This window comes from Psammomys obesus, unplaced genomic scaffold, assembly GCF_907164565.1.
Source record: "Psammomys obesus unplaced genomic scaffold, mPsaObe1.curated_primary_1811, whole genome shotgun sequence".
NCBI classification, from domain to species: Eukaryota; Metazoa; Chordata; class Mammalia; order Rodentia; family Muridae; genus Psammomys; species Psammomys obesus.
Genome location: NW_026585685.1, coordinates 3,524,554 through 3,537,343, shown reverse-complemented (window position 1 = coordinate 3,537,343; position 12,790 = coordinate 3,524,554).

Below are 12,790 nucleotides of genomic sequence, written 5' to 3'. Positions count from 1 at the left end.
CACACACACACACACACACACACACACACACACACACACACACACACCACATGCCATATGAGTGAGTAGGTACAGTTTGAACTCCAGATCCAGAGAGACCAAGCTAGAATCTAAATCCCGCTTCTCAATGTCTATGTAAAAACAGGAAATCTTAACTTTTTTTTTTTAAGTCTGGTTTTCTTTCTCTGCAAGGCAGAGACCTTCCTACTTCAGGGTTGTTGTGAAGATAAAGTAGAGGCATTGTTTACAATTCCAGTATACTATGGCCTGGCAAAACCCAGGCCTCAGATGCTGCGTTCACTCCACGTCTCTCTCAGTCCCTAACCGCACTCACTGCTCTTCTTTAAAAGGAAACATTACATCTCACTCATTTGAACGTGCCTCTTCTTTCTCAATGACTTTTGCTTCCTGTATAGTAGGTACTCAAATAGTGAATGAACTAATTTCATTTAAGTGAAAGTAGAGTGAGAAAGGGCACAGAAAGGGGTATCTACCAGGGCCAAAGCCTTCAGTGGTGGCTGCTCCTTCTCATCCACTTGACTGGATTTAGAATCACCTAGGAGACAGAGGCAGCCCATGGGTGTGTCAGTGATGGTGCTTGCTGCTGACGAACCGAGAAGGAAACATCCACCCAACATGTAGGTGACTCTATCCCATGGGTGGAGAGTAAGGGGCTGAATAAAGGGGGAGAGGGAGAGAAGGCCAGTGGTGTCTGGAATTCCGTTCTCTGCCTCTGTCCTGAGCTCTGAGAAACTGTTGCCACATCACTGCCTTCACTGCTCCCACCACTGTGCCTTCCTACCGTGAAAGAGTGAAATCTCTCTCACACTGTGACCCCAGATAAACCTCTCTTCTTCTCCCTCTTCCTCCTCCTCTTCCTTTTCTTCTTCTTAAGGTAGGGTTTCTCTGTGTAGCCTTGGCTATCCCGGACTTGCTTTGTAGACTAGGCTGGCCTCAAACTCACAGAGATCTGCCTGCCTCTGCCTCTCTGAGGGCTGGGATTACAGGTGTGAGGTGTTTTTGTCACGCGTTTGGTGACAGAAACACAGAACAATGAATGCGCCTTCCTACCCCAACTGTAGTTCTAGGGCCAGTGGTAGCATCAGATCATGAGTAAGACCATGGGCTCAGTACCGCCTGACCTACCCAACCGGAATCTGCATTGGAAGTGGGTAATCTGGGCCATTCACTTTCCTGTTAAAGTTTGATAAAGAGTCCTGGTCTACAATTGTTTTGTCAATAGCTACAGACTAAGTGAATAAGTAAAGGCGGTAAGATTTGGAAGTTGGCCTAAGTTATTGGTTTTATTGAAAAGGAAATCTATTGACAGTACTAAGAGTTCTTGGGCAGTCTTCAGTTTTTCTTCACTTTCAACAGAGACTCTGGCTGTGAGCCCCCAGCTGCAGACACCATTCACTCACTGGTAACCCTGCCTTCTCTCCAAGCCCCAGTGCTTATGTTCTTCAGGTGGCTTGCGGCCCTACTCCGTGAGCTTGTTTGTGCCTCAGGGTCTTAGGAGGTCCCACTTCCCGGATCATGCTCCTTCTCTGAAGTTGTTTGCCCGTGGGGTGCTCCACATGGGTGTGGGGAGCATGCCTGACTCTCCACAGAGCAGGCATTGTTCTTGTTTGGAGCACCGCCCTAGGTTCAGGTTCATGAAGAAACGCCCAAGACAACCTGGCTCTGCCCCTCTCCCTTCAGAGCTGGCACATCTAGAGAGAGAGAGATGGACTTGCTGCCTCCAGGAAGACAGAGCACCTCTTTGTGGCTGTCTGTTCTTCCCATGGAACAAGATGTGGGAGTGTGTGGCTTTTCTGGTCCTCTTTGCCTTCATGCTTTCAGTGGCTTGTGCTCTGACCCCCATTGCTGTAAACTTGTTCTGAACGCTGGTGGAGGCAACTCTATGAGCAACTGTCCTGTCTCTAAAATAGACCCTATTCTTCACTTCTGTGACTATCACCTGTCTGCATACAGCCCAAGAAACCAGAAGGCAGAGGTGTGTAGATCTCTGAGTTCAAGGCCAGCCTGGTCTGCAGAATTCCTTGACAGCTAGGGCTACAGAGAAACCCTGTCTTGAATAGAAACAAGCCAATAAACAAAACCAAAAAAGCCCTATTACCTACAGGTGGTTTGTTCTCCTCCCAGCTTGCCAGAAACAAAAAATTTAAAACAAAACAAAAACAGTACCCAAACCAACAACAAAGACACTTGTCAGTCAGTAAAGTGCTTGCTTTCTGTGTAAGCAGGAGAAAGTGAGTTCAAGCCTCAGCACTTGTGTGGAGAACCAACCAGAGCGGCTCGTCTATCCACCTGCAATCTCAGTACTGGGGAAGTGGTCAAAGGAGGAACTCTGTGGCTTGCTGACCAGCCAGCCTAGCCTAATTGGCAAGCTCCAGGTTCCAGTGACAGACCTTTCACCAGCAGCAGCAGCAGCAGCAGCAGCAACAACAACAACAACAACAACAACCAAAACAGACTGTTTTAGCAGGTTGTAGCAGGCTCCCGAAGGATGAATGACAGCCATCTTTGACGTCTGACCCTCATATGCACAAGCACACATACGAACACAGGCAAACACACACACACTGCATCTTTTTCTTGCTTAAAGGCCACCAGTGTCTCCCAGCGCACACAGAATGACATCCTAACTCCTCCAGGGCCCTCGGTGATGAGCTCTGCTCCCCCGCCTCAGCTTTTCTGTCCAGTGTGCTGAGATTATGCTGGCCTTCCCACTGGGTCCTTCCCTGTTCCCTGTGAGATGTTCGTTTTTTTACACAGGCCTCCTGTCTCTCAGCTAAAACAGACGTAGAGGCTGTAAAACCCCAGTTCTTTCCTTCATTTGGCTTAGAACTCTTGAAATCATTTTGTTCCTTTGCTGGGTTTCTTTTCAGTCCCTTATCTCTACCCCACTGTAAGATCTGCCAAATGGGAGGTATCTGTTTTTTCAACACTAGGTCTCCAGGGTCTGGGGTGGGGCCTGATAATAAATGTCTGCTGAGGTGAATGAATGAACCCATTCCTTTCTCTCAGTTCTACCATACTGACCATAACACCTGTTCACTTCCTCTATCCAGCGGATCGGCTGTCACCAGGGCTTGTTAACCAGGCCTAGAGTCATGCTCCATCACATACATCACTGGTGTGGTATTTTCATGTCACTGAAATTGATTGCTGCTCTCAGATACCATAAACACACACTCTGGTCATTTTTCATTGACAGTTGTCACCCTTATCGAGGTAAAGAGAGATAGTGCCTAAGAGTTCAGCTCTGGAGCTGAACTGCCTGTGTTTGGCTGCCAATGTTTTTGTTTTGTTTTTAATTGGGAAGGTGATATGATTTCTCTGTGCCTCAGTCTTCTTCTCAGTAAATCAGGAACAATATTATCAGAACTACAGTTACACTGTGATAATGAGAATCCTTTGCATTTAAACAGAGAATATACAGGACACTGCTGGACACACATTAAACAATATAGGATATCACTGTCCTTTAGTTGTAGGAAGAATTGTGAGCGAAGTACTTTTTCAGTGGGAGGTTCTTGTCAAACTGGCCTGTCAACTCAATTTTCATTTAGACCAAGGGCCTTCCTACCTATGCCATGCCCCGTAAAAGCCACCTTTGAGTCATCTTTTCCCTGGGGTCTCCTAGGGCCCAGTCATGAATGCATTTATTTGGTTAAAAGAGAGGAAAAAGTGTGAGTGTTGAGAAGATGATGCCATTTAGCAACCTGGGTCACTCTGCTGTTCTCTCTCCTCTAGACAAAGGACTGACTCCAGAGAAGACTCCTGTCCATCAAGTGATGCTTTGATATCAGGAGCACCTTGCTGCCTGCATTGCCTTTCCCTCTCCATGAGGGCGGGAGGGAGTCGCGGGTCTCTCTCCTGGAGCCTGCCTCTCCCCCACTCCCCACAAGCTGCTCTACATCTTGCTGGCTCCTTGATTGCGCTGCTCTTGCTGTGACGTGACTGTCTTCACTTAGGCTCGCTCTCCGGATCTCTTCCCCACATTTCTCTGTGCTTCTCTCCCCTCCACAGCTGAGCCACCAGAGACCGTGGGCTTACTCATGCTGCCCACTGTCACCTTGCCGGCCCTAGGGGAGGGTTCACCTGGCAGTCAGGTTAAAGATAGGGCTGCCCAGGCCTTTGTCTGGGAAATTCTGACTCAGGAAGCTTGACACAGAGTTCAGGAGTTTTTATTTTTAGCAGATGGTCCCGGTGACTTGCTTTCGGGGAAGTCTGCGAGTCACTGTCCAGGCTTGCTCACACTGCTCGTTCTAGCAGGACCCATGGTCCTCTGAGCTTACCTTGCATCTCACATCTGTGGCAGTATGGCCCTCTCATCCTCAGCAACCCGTAGGCCTGTTGTTGTTGTTGCTCGAAGTAGAGAAATTTCTTAAACATAGGCATGTGTACATTCTTCTCACAACGTAGCTCCCTAGTAGGTGTTTTCTTGAAAGCTGGGTTTTGTAAGAAATGTCTCTATGGTTCATTTTTAATGATGTGTGCTTAGAGTTCAGCGGAGTCAGAGACAAGCACAAAGCTTCCCTCTTCCCCTGGCTGGTGGCTAGTGTCTGCTTGTCTCAGAACTCTAAGGGCTGGAAAGTTATAAGTAGTCTGCTTGGGCTGGAGAGATGGCTCAGTGGTTAAAGAGCACAGCTGCTCTTCCTGAGGACCTGGCTTCAATTCCCAGCATTCACATGGCAGCTCACAACTGTCTATAACTCCAATTCCAGGGAATCCAACACCTTCACACAGACATAAATGCAAGCAAAACACCAGTGTACATAACATAAGAATAAGTAAATTAAACATGTAAGTCATCTGCTGTGTAACTGAACCCATGATCAGAAAAAGGAGCAGTTATAAGCCCCGAATTATTCATTGGTTCTGGCAAATGAGGGGAAGAATTCCTAAAGACTGGAAAACTTTAAAAACCACTGTCTTGTGCTAAATCCATGCCACCAGACACTTCTTCCTTTTCTCTATGTCAATATCCATTTCTGCAAAATTGTATATTAAAAAATGTTTAATAACATTTATGTATAACATTTAATAACATTAATGTATATTAAAAATGTTTAGTATACGTTAATACCCAGAGCTCAGACAAAAGAGAGGAAGCCAGTCCCTCAAGGGGTGAGGGGCATCTTGAATTTATTTTATCTTCTTCCCAACAGGATAGTGATGCTCTCTTGTAGTCTGAGCTCTTGAAAGGCAGAGGCAGGGGGATTGCTGCAAATCTGAGGATGTCCTGGTTCTAAATAGCGAGTTTCAGGCCAGCCAGGGTTACACAGTGAGACCCTGATTAAATAATAGGTAGATAGATAGATAGATGGCTAGATAGATAAATGAATGAAATTTTACTCTTTTCTTATAGCCTTACTTTACTTTTATTACAGTCATTGAGTGTAATTATTATTTATTCTTTTGCATAATCACCATCACCATCAGAAGGGTAGGAGGGGAGGGAAGGACCTCAGAAACAGTGTAGGTGAGGGAAGAATGCTAACTTGAGATTAAGCGCTCAGTGTTGGATTAATTAAAGCTAGTTACGCCCAACCCTGAAGTCTGACATATCTGCTGCTGAAAGAGACGCCGCATGGACAGATTGGCTAAGTGTCTTGACTGAAGGGTGTGTGGCTCTTGGATCCGCTCCCAACTGTGTGGCCTCAGGTGAGCTGCGTCTACAAACTGTGCTGCTTCCTTATTCTTCGTATGTTTGTTTTAAGACTTATTTACTTTACTTTCTGTGTGTGAGTATTTTGTATGCGCACTATGTGTGTGTGCCTGATGCTCACAGAGCTCAGAAGAGGGCATCAGATCCTCTGGAACTAGAGTTACGAGTGGTCGTGAGCCAGCATGTGGGTGCTGGGAGTCGAACCCGGATCTTCTGTACATAAAGTGCTCTCTTAACTGCTGACCTGTCCCTCCAGCACTCGCTCCCCCTCGTTTCCTTATTCTAACAAGGAGGCTAAATCTTTCTTGGCCTTCCCTCCAGTGAGTTTTCTTGCTCATTCCATTGCTTTTCTGCTTCCTGCTTCTCTTCCTGAGTGATGAGATTATAGAGTTTAAATGTTAGGTCAGGGAGCCCAGGAAATCTACTTCCCAGCAAGGGTTATAAAACCTCACATCCAAAAGCGAGAGACAATGAGGACCAGTGAGTCAGAGCAGCCGCAGGGGAGCAGCCAGCCCAGACAGAAGGCTTTGAAGAGTCCTCAGGCCCGAGAGTGTCTTCTCCAATGCGTTGTGTGCCAGGGAACTGGAACAGGACCAATCTAAGCTGTGGTTTGTCTCAGAAAGAAATTTGGAAACCTGATTATGACTGGGTGGATGGTTAGCATCAGTGAAACTAGACAAGGCGTTCAGATGGCCGTGCTTAAGCCCTCGACGACGACAACAACAACAGCAAACATTATGACGATACCACGGCACAAGGCGGCCGCTGTCCCGAAAATGAACTCAGCAGAAATCAGATTTTTTTCTGACTCCGATACTAATAATCACAAGAGGCGGTTTTCAGGGTTCTGTAAACTTCCACACGGATGGGCTGGTCCATGTGAGGAGAGGGTAAGAGACTTGAGAAATCTGTACCGACACCAGCGGAAAGGAACTCGTGGCTTGTCGGGACTCACCCACAACAGCACAGCGTTTCCCTTTTAAATCCGACTCCAGGAAAGAGATTTGGAACCCGATCAGTCCCGTGCCGGACCCTGCCCTCCTCTTCGAATTATAAACACGGGACTATTGCGATGCATTTCCTGCATGTGTCTCCCACGTGGCCCGGGCCTCTGCCTCACAAACGCAGCAAGTCCGCACACTCCCTGCGGAGCCTGCAGGGTCGCCCGGATGGTGCAGCCTCTAAGGGTTGCAGGGAGCAGGGGGCAGACCAAGTATGGGCGCTGCGACCTAGGTCTGGGGAGCCTGTGAGGTGACCCTTGAAGGAGGCTGCTGTCACCCTCCTCCAACCGAAGGCCTGTTCTGATGGTATTTGGGGCCTCAAAAAAGAAGGGCTGGAAATGTTCTCTTGCTTTTTTTTTTTTAATGATTCATTTCATTTCATTCCATTCCATTCTTAGAAAAACCACAACACCCCCGACCCCCAGCGGTCTCCAAGCCTCTGAGTCTCAAGTCTCAGAGAAAACACACAGACTGTCCCTGCTACCCTTTGCTTGTGGGGCTGTTCTGAGAAGCAGTCGATTTCTGTGTAAATGAGTCTGGGGCGGAGGCTTTCACGCATGTGTCAGGACTTCCTACCCCTGTGACTTGGTGCCGGCTCGGATGCACAAATTGTTAACTTTACAAGTTTGCCGTCAGTCTCTTCTCTCTCCTGAATCTCATATGAAACTCATTTCCCAAGGAACTGACCGGAGATCTCTGCCCTCTCGCCTCAATTGCTTAAAGGCCTCCCACTTCTTCCCTTGGCCTTCAGCTCCAGATCCTGGAAGGTGAGCCGAACTTCAAAGGGCAGCGAGCCAGATGTCGTCCTTCCCTCGCCCCACCCCCACCCTGTGAGGGACTGGCTTCCTCTCTTTGGTCCGCGCTCTGGATATGATTTCAGGTATCTTTGCTTCTGTGTCCCGGCTGTCTACAGTGTGGTGCGCAGATGCCCGGGCGGCAGACTCTAACCCGTGCGATTTGCTTCAGTGTTTTGACAATGCTCCTTGTCACTGTGCTGTTCTAATGTGAACAGCGCTGTGCTCTGCTCACACCTGTTCCTGTGGGTAGGTGTGTGTGTCCGCCACCAACACCAGCAGATCCGTGCTATCCCAAACAGTGACCAGGAGCCATATCTAGCAACTAAGCCCTTGGAGACCTAGAGTGTAAATTATTTCAATAAATTTTATACATTATGGAAATATGATTCATTTGATAAAATGCTTGCTTAGCATGCAAGAGGCCATGGGTTCAGCCCCTAGCAACACCTAGATTGGATGTGGTGTCACATGCTTATAATCCCGGCATTTTGGAAACAGAAATGAAGAATCAGGTTTTCAAGGTCATTTGGGGGCAGCCTGGGCTACTAGCCACCCTGTGTCAAAGGGAGAAAAATCAAACAAATAAATTTTTGTATAATTACGTATTGTAATGATTTTTGGATAGACAAAACGTTAACTTCACCTCTCTCTGCTTGCTTCAAACTGTGTCTTCTGAAATATGTGCAATCTTTTTTTTTTTTTAAGAATATTTTTATTTGTTCTTCGGCAGCTTCACATGTGTGTGACTAGAATTTCCTATATGGTTCACATTATGTTTTGATTGGACAGTCTGGTTCGGATTAATCACAGAGGCCATCAGACACCTTGTCCTGTCGTAGACTTCAGTGAGACAGTCTTGGTCTCACCTCAGCGTGTGCAGTGAGTGAGGAGTTTGATTCCCATAATTCCTGTTTGGAAATTTGGAGCTGCAGAGGGTGCTGTGTGTCTTCGGGGTCCTTCCATGGTTCCTCAGGTGGCATCTCTACCTCGAGAAGGTTGGTTCCCCGTTTATGTCCTCATGGAGGGAATAGAGACTGGTGGTCATGGGTCTCGGGGCTGGAAGGAGGCCGCTGGTGATGGTGGGAGGGCTGGGGGCTCAGGGGTCACTTTTGTATTAGTCCTTACAATTATACCACACCAGATAATTAGCTGTGTTAGTCCTGGACAGCGTGCAGTCACCTTCTTCTAAACCTGAGCTGGTCACTTCCCTTTGATCCTGGCACTTTTAGGATGCAGCTCAATAGGAAAGGACTCCATTTTGTTCTCAATTAATTAGGTTAATTGATAAACATGCATGTGTATGTGCATGGCTGTGCATGTGCCGTGGTGCTCAGGTGAAGGTCGGAGGACAACTTTCTGGAATTGGTTCTTTCCTTTCTCCACGTGGGTTCCAGGTCATCAGCCTTGGCAGCAAGCCCCCTTACCCACCGAGCCATCTCCCTGACCCTGGCACAGGACTTTTAAGATGATGGTGTTACTGGTTACATCTTTTCATTTTACAAAAGAAGACGCTAAGACTCAGCAGCCTGGTGTAAGAGGGGGTGATTATCTGCTTAGACTCTGTCAGTTTCAAGTTCAAATCCTGGTCAGCAGAGCTCGGTGGATCTACTGGGGTTCTCCAGCCTCTGGTTAGTTTTCTTCTGTAGAGTGAGGACCACCCCACTGTTTCTGATCCATGGCTGAAAGACTGGAGGAAGAACAAGAATGGCCACACCCAACCTGTGCCCTAGAACAACTAGCTCCTTAGCAACACTGGCACCAGGGCACGCCCACCAGGTCCGGATGTTGATTAGGCATTGGGTCCAGATGTCCTCTCACACGAGTGCTCTTGGTTCCTTAGAGTGACCAGGCTGGACACAATTGATTCCATCTGAAGTAGAAGCACTGGCTCTCTGAGATCGGTGGCCTGCTGCTCTGGCGCATGCCTCTGCAGCCACTGGCCCTCCCTGGCACGGCACTCCATGATTGGCACCGTGAAGATCCCTTTGCTTGCCTCGGTTTCCCTGGGCACCAAAGGCTCAGGGTCTGTCCTCTGTAGCACTGTAGCCCTTTCATTCCTTCAAAGGCATGATGAAAAGCTATCGCATGCCAGGTGCTGTTTTGGACTCTAGGTCTGCACCAGGGAGCACAAACTGCTCAAAGCTGAGAGAGGTGGACACCATCTTCGAAGGCTGTATGGCTTTTAGTCTGGTCTGGACACTTTCTCCGCCTTGTTGGAGCATTTCTAGAAGGATCTATCCTTGGGGTCAGGGAGTCTCTTTTGCACGTCCCTGTCATTCCTGCAACCCCTGACCCCCATGCTGTTCACAGGCATGCCCTTATAGTCCCTTGCTTGCTGTGCAAGGGGATTTCTTGTGGCTGCTTAGGTGAGAGACTGTGTGCCAACCGTGTTTTCATTACCTGGAAGAATGAAAGTGCTGATATTCATGGGGACCAATGGGAGAAAGAGGGTGCAGGATGCCCTAGGCGTACCAAAGCTGTACTGGATTGGCCATGAGATGATGCCAGCTTGTTTCAAACTGTGGCCATTTAGAAAGCACTTCCTTAGGTTTACTCTGCCTCCATCTTTTCCTTGTTCCTGTTGTCCTTCTTGTCTGCCTCTCTGGAAACATCTTTCTCAGCTACATTTTCTAAGGACCTGGACCAAATCATCACGTGGCAGGTGTGAAGTGAAACAGAATTACAGAGCAGGGTGGGCAGGGGGCTAGGCAGTGCCACAGCAGCCCACGGCTTTCAACTGAGAAAGATATTTACACAAAGACTCGATTCGCTGAGGGAGCAGGAGGACAGGCTACAGGCAGTGCAAAGGCACTGTGGCAGAGCCATGGGAGAGTAAGAGCCATGGGAGAGTAAGAAGAGGACACTTATGGGAGAAGAGGTCACTGAGGTATGCCACAGGTCATTTTAATTCTTGCAGCTCACGGGGAGAGAGCCTGCCTGAATTTGAGCAGTGGCACGTCTTGGCATATGGGTGAGGATTCCTGGCAGAGAGGAGGCCCACGTCCAGTGTCTGTTGACTTGAAATAAGACATGAGTTGGTTTGCCACAGATCTCCCACAGCCACCCCCTGCTCCAAATCAGCACCCTGTGACAGAATCCTTAGACCCACAGAGGGTCAGAGCTGGACCCATGTGTTTCTAGCCATGAGCTGAAAACAGATGGAAACAAAATGCCAGCATTAATCTGAAAGGCATGTGGGAGGAAGATCAAATGAGAAGAGAGGATGGATGTGTTTTCAGCAGGCCCATGTGTTTCCTTCAGAACCAGATTGTGGGAAGGCAGCTGAACCAGCCTTGTGCCTCATGACTGCGAGAGGTTTCTGCCTGGAGCTGGCAGATGGAAGAAAAATGTCCGCCTTCCACGCTGTGAGGGGTGGGCTTCTTCCCAGAGCTAGGCAAGTCCTGTGAGTGCTGGCTGGTTGAGAATGCTCACAGTAAAGCCTGCCTTTGGGTATCTGTGAAGCCCAGTGGAGTTCTTTCAGGTTGGAGGCCTGTGCATCACACTTTTTAGGACCTTGAAGGGACCAGCGGCTGGCTCCTTCACCACCACAAAAGCCAACCGAGTATAGAAAGAACATCACTAATAATATAGTTCACTTTCCATAGAGGATACCCCTTGACCCTCTGGTGTACGATTATGTATTTATTTGTGTTTGTAATTTAAAAAATTAAATCACATTTCTGCCATGGTAATTTCTGCACATGTGGAAGTCAGAGGACAGCTTTTGGGAGTCAGCTCTCTCCTATCTTGCGGGCCCCAGGGACAGGACTCATGTCATGAGGCTTAGCAGGAAGCACTGTTACCTGCTGAGCCACCTTGCCAGCCTTGTGTATGTCTTTTTTAAATTGACATATAAATGAAGGTACATACTTATGAAGCACAGGTTAGTTTTATCAATGCACACACACAAATGTGTAATGGTCAGATCAGTAATTGGTACAACTATTTCCTTGGGTTGCTATTGTCTCTTTGTGTGAATAGTCAAAATTCTCTGTACAAGCTGTTTTCAAATACCCCACTAACTTTTCAGTCATAGCTACCTTGCCTTGTTATAGAACACTAGAAATTGTTCCTTCTAGCTCACTGTACCTTGGACCTGTCAATCATCCTTTCCTTACCTGTCCTTTCTTCCATACCTTTCCCAGATTCTGCTAACATAATATTCTCCAGTTCCATCCATCTTGTTGTGCACAAAAGGCTTTAATTCCTGTTTACATCTTAATAGCATTCCATTATGTATTCATTTCATGTTTCCTATCTTTGCTCATCCACGGATGAGCACTCTAGTTGATTCTATCTTTTGGTGATTGAAAACAGTGCTGCAAGAAACAGGCATGCAATATCTTTTTGACAGACATATTTTAATCCCATGTTTGACTACTTTCTTTACTACCTGTCTTTTGCAAAATTATACATGAAAGAGAAGGGTGTATCTGGGACTTGGGGTAAAGTTCTTTGAGCCTAAACGAGTAGGCAGGACAATGGACACATCCTAGACTTTCTGTCTAACATGGAGGAATATCTGCTTCCAAATACCATAAAAGAAACGAAATGTAATTATATGAATCCTGGTACTCTGGGGGCCAACGACTAGAGAGAGAAAAATATATAGGCTGGGGGTGGTTTTAGAATCTGAACTTGACATGATATGGATAATTTATTTAAAGGCAATCTAGAGACATATGATCAGGCCATGGGAAATGACTGGGCTTTCTGTCAAGAATCTTGCTCGTTAGTCTTCCCAGTTACACCACCAGAAGAAAAGACAGAGCTCACAAACTCTCAGACATTTTCCAGACATGACCACACAAGTCTTTGGAACTTAGATATTGTTAGCAAGCAGTGAAGAAAGAGACAGAGTTTTGTGAGGGGGGAATAAAGCATCAAGGGTCTTTGTAGGTGTGAGGGCCTCACGGACTGGCACAGACGCTAGGCAAGAGTAAGTCACATACCTCAATGACAGTTATGCCCAGTTTTCCAGGGGTCAGGTGAGGCCACAAGAGGCCCCCGCTGCTCAAGTGGCTAGGTCAGCTGACACCTAGATTTTTCAGGAGACAGTGGAGCAGATAATGTTCAGGAGGTGTGTTGCTTTATTTTATTATTATTATTATTTTTTAAAACACGTTAGTCATTATAATGCAGTAGAGAGGTGTAGAAATCAGCTCTTCAAAATTTAAATAATATGAATGTGAAAAAGCCCACCACTTCTTCAGTTACGAAGGAGAGGTATGGCTCCCTGCTAAACAACTTACTGTCAGCCAGGAATGCATCCATACAACCCAGAAAGAGTGCTTCCCAGCAGCTCAGCCCAGTTT